This window comes from Pinus tabuliformis, chromosome 1_1, assembly GCF_031772625.1.
Source record: "Pinus tabuliformis cultivar Carrire ecotype Pingquan chromosome 1_1, CPIR1, whole genome shotgun sequence".
Lineage (NCBI taxonomy): Eukaryota > Viridiplantae > Streptophyta > Pinopsida > Pinales > Pinaceae > Pinus > Pinus tabuliformis.
The window spans coordinates 668,452,224-668,459,418 of NC_142297.1; the positions used below are offsets into that span (position 1 = coordinate 668,452,224).

The 7,195-nt window shown below is 34.5% G+C and overlaps 1 pseudogene; it reads left to right on the forward strand.

Moving 5' to 3' along the window:
• The window catches only part of LOC149215173 (beta-glucosidase 40-like), a 322,442-nt pseudogene extending 315,616 nt beyond the window's left edge, over positions 1–6,826 (forward strand).
• The last annotated feature ends 369 nt before the right edge of the window (positions 6,827–7,195 follow it).

The following is a 7,195-nucleotide window of genomic DNA, read 5'->3' on the forward strand; positions in this document are numbered from 1 at the left end:
CGACCTGTGGAAAGCATACGATTGCCTGGATTGGGGCTTCATCAGGTGTTTGCTGGCAAAGATCAGTCTGAATTCCAATATGATCAACTGGATCATGGCATGTGTTGAACCAGTGGACTATGCAATTATCATCAACGGGATTCCATCCGCACCCTTCCGTGCAGAAAGGGGTCTCCGTCAGGGATGTTCACTCTCCCCACTGCTATTTATTTTGGCAATGAATTCTCTTAGCCTACACATCAACAAGGCTGTCAATGAAAACATGTGTCGCCCCCTCAAAATATGCAGAAACATTTCAATCTCACACAATTTATTTGTTGATGATATCATATTATTTGGCTTGCTTTGCAGGGTCACCTGGATATGCTACTATGAAATCATAAAAAACTTCCAGATGGCTACGGGTTTGATAGTTAACAATGAGAAATCTGCAATCTATCACAATGAAACAAATCAAGAAGCTGTTGAATGGTTATCTGATCTTTTTGGAATAAAAGTGCAATCTATCAGCTGTGGTATGAAGTATTTGGGTTTCCAGATCAAAGCTAATGGTTACTCAAAATTTGATTGGAGTTAGATCCTGGACAGATTTTACAGGAGGATATCAGCTTGGGAATTCAGGTGTCTATCCCTGGCGGGAAGAGTGGTTCTTGTGCAATCAATATTGAACCAACTCACGGTTTACTGGGCACATTTATTTTCTATCCCTGCAAGTATTATTAAAAGCATGAATAGGCTGTCAGCTAATTTCATCTGGGGAGGACAAGCAGACAAGAGGAAATTCCATCTCACAAAGCTAGCCAGTATCTCTTTACCAAAGAGCATGGGGGGTTGGTGTTTACTTGATATGCACTCTTTCGAAAGGGCCCTGTTATGAAAATCGCTATGGAGAGCTGTTCATGGTGAAGGTCCATGGAGTAACATGATTCAGACGAAATACTTAAGAAGGAAGAGCTTAACTTTCTGGCACAAAAAAGGAATGATCGGGGCTTTATATGGTTCCTCAATTTGGCTTAGCCTTCGTAAGATTGAAGCTTATTTTCTGAAGAACTTAATCTGGCATTTTCAAAATGGTAACAAGATTCTTATCGGTAAGGATCAGTTTAAGAGTAGCATCGGGGAGATTAATATCCCTGAACCTCTTTTGAAATTCCTTCACAGAAGAGGATATTTATATTGGGATAAGCTGATAGATGATTGGCAGGGACCTATTCCTCTGTGGAAAGACGCAGACGCTCTATAGATGCCTCAGAAGATCGCAGTTCAGTGGGAATGTATAAGGGCGGGCCTTAGAAACTGTGGTATATTTCGCACTGTGGACTCTAATTACCTAATATGGAACCACTAGAAGGAGATGAATGTAATAAGAGTCAAAGAAGTATATTAGCACATTGTTGACTCAAAGCGATCTCCACACAATCCTATCTTCCCACTAGTTTTCTGGAAGGATGGCTGCCCATCGAAAATGATTCATTTTGCATGGCTTACCTTTCATAATAGGAATTTAACCTGGGAGAATTTGGTGAAGCGAGGATGGCACGGACCGGGCTTATGTCCACTATGCAGATCAGAAGGGGAAAATAATGTTCACCTGTTTTTAAATTGCTATAGATCTCAACAAATTTGGCAGTCTCTAGAGAACTGCTATGGAGTCCAACTCAAGGCGCATGCTGCAATTAATGAAATGATCGTTTGGTGCAGTGAACAGAAGTTAACTTGGAGAAGGATCTTCATCCTTTCCCTGTGGAACATTTGGAAATGGCGTAACAACATCATCTTCAATGGTACAAAAATATCCAGCTCAGAAATCATCTTTAAAATTATCGCTGCTTTCAAAGCCCTCCCACAGAAATCTATCAATCATAAAAGGGTCGATTCCTCTGACCAAACTATGGAGTGCTCTCCCTTCCCTAAGGCGTTCTTTGACGGTGCTGAACAGCAAGGCCATGCGGCTGTGGGATCCTGATCATGATAAATGAAAATACACAGTTCTCCATTCACTGGAACGGGGGGAGAGGTTCCAATAGTAAAGTGGAGGCCATGGCTCTCGCTGGGTTATTAAAATTTTGCCTCTTCCTTGATCTTCAGCATGTTTCGATATTTGGAGATTCGAAGGTTATGATTGACTTCATCTCAAGAAAAAATCATATTTCAGTGCCACATTTGATTGGCTGGATGGAAAGGATAAATTTATTCTGGGAATCTATGGCCGGAGGTTCTATTCACTATATCCGCAGGGACAAAAATATTCAGGCCGATTCACTGTCTAAAATGGGTCTTCATGCTGCTACAGGTTTATGGTTTCTATAGAGAAAAGGGGAAAGCTATCGTATCCAGGAGTTTAATCTGCCGGATTTCTAGGTTCATTTTTGTTCTTCACAGGTTTCCCGGCGCGTTTTGATCATATGCGGCTGCTTTTGCATATCTTGGGTGGTGTTATGATGCTATTGAACTGGTTTTTATTCATAGGAGATCCCCCAGATCATTTTGTCACAACTTGATAATCTTATCATATAGCTGGATTTCTACCATGCTGATCCCATTTGACCAAATTCAATGGGTCTTTTTCAGATGTAAATATATGAACTCTTATATCTCTCATATAATATAATATTCAGCTTTTTTGTCATGAAAAAAAAGTTCATAGATGCTTTTGGAATACTGTATGCAATTCAATAGAAGCTGCTACATGTTTCTGATAATTTAATTTTAATTATAAGTATATCGAACTTGATCTCTTGGAGAGAAAGTTACAGGAATCGAGCCATATTTGACTCTGTATCACTGGGACCTCCACAGGCGCTAGAGGATGCCTATTATGGCTGGCTCAGCTCCAAAATTGTGTAACACCTTTATTCCTACTAATGTATACAGAACATTGCATTTTTGTTCATAATTGAAATCAGTTTGCAGCATGATTTCACAGGTGGTTTGTTATGCCTGGCCTGCAGAGACGACTATGTGAATTATGCGGAAACATGCTTGGAGAAATTCGGAGATAGAGTTAAAAACAGGATAACTTTCAACGAGCCACATACGTTTGCGCCAGGGCAATGCACCCTTTGTGCCGCTGGGAATTCGGCCACCGAACCCTATATCGTCGCCCATAATGTACTACTTGCTCATGCCAAAACTGTGGACATGTACAAGATAAAGTATAAGATATATGCTTTTACTGGCTAGTATATTTGTTCCCCACACTGAGTTTTTGTGTATCTATATATACACATTTGGCTAAGGTAGATAGCTAGACTGCACAATCAGAACTGAGAGTTAGGCAGCGTCAGGTTGCTGAACTTAACTAGAATGTAAATTTTGAGAATGTCTTAAAATTTTATCTACAATATCAAGGTAAATTGTTTAATACTTTGGAAATGTCTCAAAATTTTATTTACAAGAATAAATTGCTTGATCTGGCTTCAATTATTTGACCTAACTACTATTCATCGGATTCTAAGGCATTCTCAAAATCTATAGGCAGGTGTAATTTCCCCTAATAGGATTCCACCCTCGTGTGTGTATATATATGACCTCTTTCAAGTTTGAGAGTAAATTAGAAATGAATGCTGCAGGCAAAGCAAGGCGGAAGAATCGGCATTTCCTTGGATGTCAGGTAGTACGAGCCCATGTCCAATTCTCCTGAAGACATTGCAGCTACACAGAGAGCCCAGGATTTCCAACTGGTATGGTAATTAGTACATGGAATGGCACTATACCTTAACAGCTATCCATCTCTTCAAATTAACAAGACTGTCATGTTTCATGAGTTGCACGTTCATGGATCCGCTGTTTGAGGGTGATTATCCATCGTCAATGAGAGAGAGAGTCGGCAACCGACTACCCGCATTTTCGGCAGAAGAGTCGAATCACGTAAGAGGGTCTGTGTATTTCGTGGCGTGAACCATTACACCACTTATTACGCGAGGAACGGTAGCTCATTGCTTCTCAACGACATGCTTGCGGATTCCGGCACTGTTACCCTGCGTGCGTTTAGAACATTGACCCTTCTGCTTGCTTTTCTTTAGTTTTTGTATTCCACTCATGTTTAAACGCTCTGCAAAATCCTACGCGGCATTGACGGGCATCATAAGTCGACCAGTCTATATGTAAGAACCACGTGATTTGTGGTTCATATTTTTGTGGGAAGAGACAGCATTATAAGTGGATTAAGTTGGTTAAATAAATAAATAAATAATTTGTATAATTGGTATAGTATTTAGTTTTATTTATGATTAAAGGTAAATATTATGGTATTGTTTATAATTTCATTATAGTTGGTATGTATTATAATAATTTAAATTTAGGTTAATATTAGATTTATTTAGTTTGGGGAAAGATTAAATTTATTTTTATTTTAAAAAGTTGTTTTTATTTGGATAGGTTAGATCTTTTGTGGCTTTTATATGTGGATGAAATACAATAAAAAAATAGATTAGATCCCTCAATTTTATTGGTAAATCTAGAGTTAAGGTGGATCTAGGCTTATATATATAAATGATATTTCTTTTTAGATAAGAATATCATTGACAAAACTCTGGGTTGACAAAAACTCGAGCCTAATAACCACCAGCTATAAATTAACTATTTTATCTAATTTTTCTTTATTTTTTTTTAATTTAATTTAAATTCAAATTTAGTTTTTGTGTATTTTGACAAGTCAAAATATTTACATAACATAACAAGACAAGGCATTCATCTCTTCTATAATGTGCTAAAGTTCTTTTTTTATAATTAAGAATTTTCTAGTTTAATTAGATATATATATATATATGTATGGGGTATTTAAAAGATAATAATAATAATAATAATAATAATAATAATAATAATAATAATAATAATTTAAAAGAAAAGGATTTAGAAAAGGAGAGAGGATTAGAAAGGATAGAAGGAGATTAGAAAGAGGAAATTAGAGAAATGAAATGAAGGTATAATTAGCATAGAAAGAATATGAAAGGGGTGGTAAGTGAAGACTATTAATTGGAAGGAGATAAGAAAGTGGGAGAATTTGGAAATTTAATGGTCTTTATTAATAAAATAAAAAATTAAAGTAGGAGGAGATATACACGAAATTAAAGGGGAGGCCGAGATATGAAAGAGAGAGAATTTGGGAGTTTAATGGTTTAAGAGGAGCCAGTAATTTCTCACAGGAGGCAGTAATTTCTCACAGTGACTAAATAGAGAATTTGTGAGTTTAATGGCTTAAGAGGAGCAAGAGGAGTTTCCCATAATGACTTAGTCAGAGTGATCGTTGTGATTCAAATTATTTTGATGCTTTTTTATTATAATCATTTTACCAATAATGTAGGACTTTTATATATATATATATATATATATATATTTATAATATTTGTACTTGTTTTATAAATAATGTAGGATGAATTTAAATATATACATAACATTTAAATTCATAATATATGAAGAGAAAATGTTTATCTTTACTAACACAATTAATTTAAAAGAAATAAATCTATAATACAAAATGGTAAACCATGATAAATAGTATCCAACTAAAATGATTATTAATTAAATTATTTGCTTCATAGTTTATTTTTCTTAATGTTATTTTAAATCAAAATGAAATAAAATTATAATATAAAAATGGTAAATTATGGTAAATAGTATCCAACTACAATTATTAATGATCAAATTATTTGTATATAGTTTTTTTAATATTATTTTAATTCAAAACAAACAAATCTATAATATAAAAATTGCAAACCATGGTAAATAGCATCCAACTACTATAATTATCGATCAAATTATTTGTACATAATTTTTCTTCTTAATGTTATTTAAAAAAAATCAAAAACTACATGGATGAAAGAGATATGTTGAGAAATTCATATCATCAAAATTATTTTGTGGGGCATATGAAATTTTGAGATAAGAAATAAAGTTAAAATTATAAATTATAATTTTCTTAGTATGTATCATTATAATTTTATAATTGGTGGTAAGAAATGTTGTTATATTTTTTTATTTAATTTAATTGGTTGAGAGGATAATGAGTATAGACCAGGGAAGATTTTGTTTCTCAAACAAAAAGCTTTCATATACCAATTTACTGTTTAATTTAACAAACAATTAATTTATTAACAAAATTGTATTATAAAATTTAAAATTAATTTAATCTATATATACTTGGATAAAAAATTATAAATTTAAACTATATTAATATGAAAAATATATTTTTAAAACTATTGGATATATATATGAGCGGTGAAATTAAAAAAGCAAAGTTTTAATGCTATCGCTTCTTTACTTGGCAGCGGGGAGGAATGGAAAAGCGATCGGTGAGAGGGTGAGTGTCAGCATTTTTAATAGGTAAAGCCAGAATTGGGTTTGATCATTGTCGTTATGATAGAGGGCATAAAGAGTTGTTACATTTTATTTGCTTGTTTGTGTAGGCATGGTCATTTTGGCTTTACATAGTGCCTTGGGGAATCCGGAGTCTCATGAATTACATCAAACAACGTTACAATAACCCACCAGTCATTATCACGGAAAACGGTAATCAACTTCTCTTCTGTCCTGCAATGGTCTTCGTTGTCAATAATTATAATAACGTGAATTCAATCATTCGGCATGAACGGACGACCACAACAATATTTCGATTCCTGTCGAGAAGCGTTGAACGATCAAACACGCATAAAATATCACGCAGATTATCTCTCCAACTTTTCTGCATCCATCAGGTAAGCAGGAAGTCTTATTGTAAATCAAATAACAAGCAGCGACTCCCAGTTGATTATGTGTTTTATTAACGGCGGAGTGGCACAGGGAGGATGGGTGTGACGTGCACGGGTATTTTGTGTGCTATTATTAAGTGGATTGTAGATTTTTTAGAATATTTGGGAATCCAATGGACACGCCCATGTCCGTTGGATTTTCGAATATTCTGGTAATATTTTGGGAATCTGCAATCGACTTAAGTTCACCGTATTTTGCATGGTGTCTGTTGGAAAATAAGAATGGGTACTGGGGTATACTTTGGGATTTATTTTGTTTATTATAATAATAATTTTGTTAGATAAATGGTTTAAATGTTTTCTACAACTAAAAAGATGATACTGGTGGGAAAGAGTAATTCTAGAATAACATTGATACGTGATTTATATAATATTTGAATAATATATTAACATCATATTGGAATAAGTTTGGATTATGCTTTAAATTGCTTGTGCTTGGCTAAGAA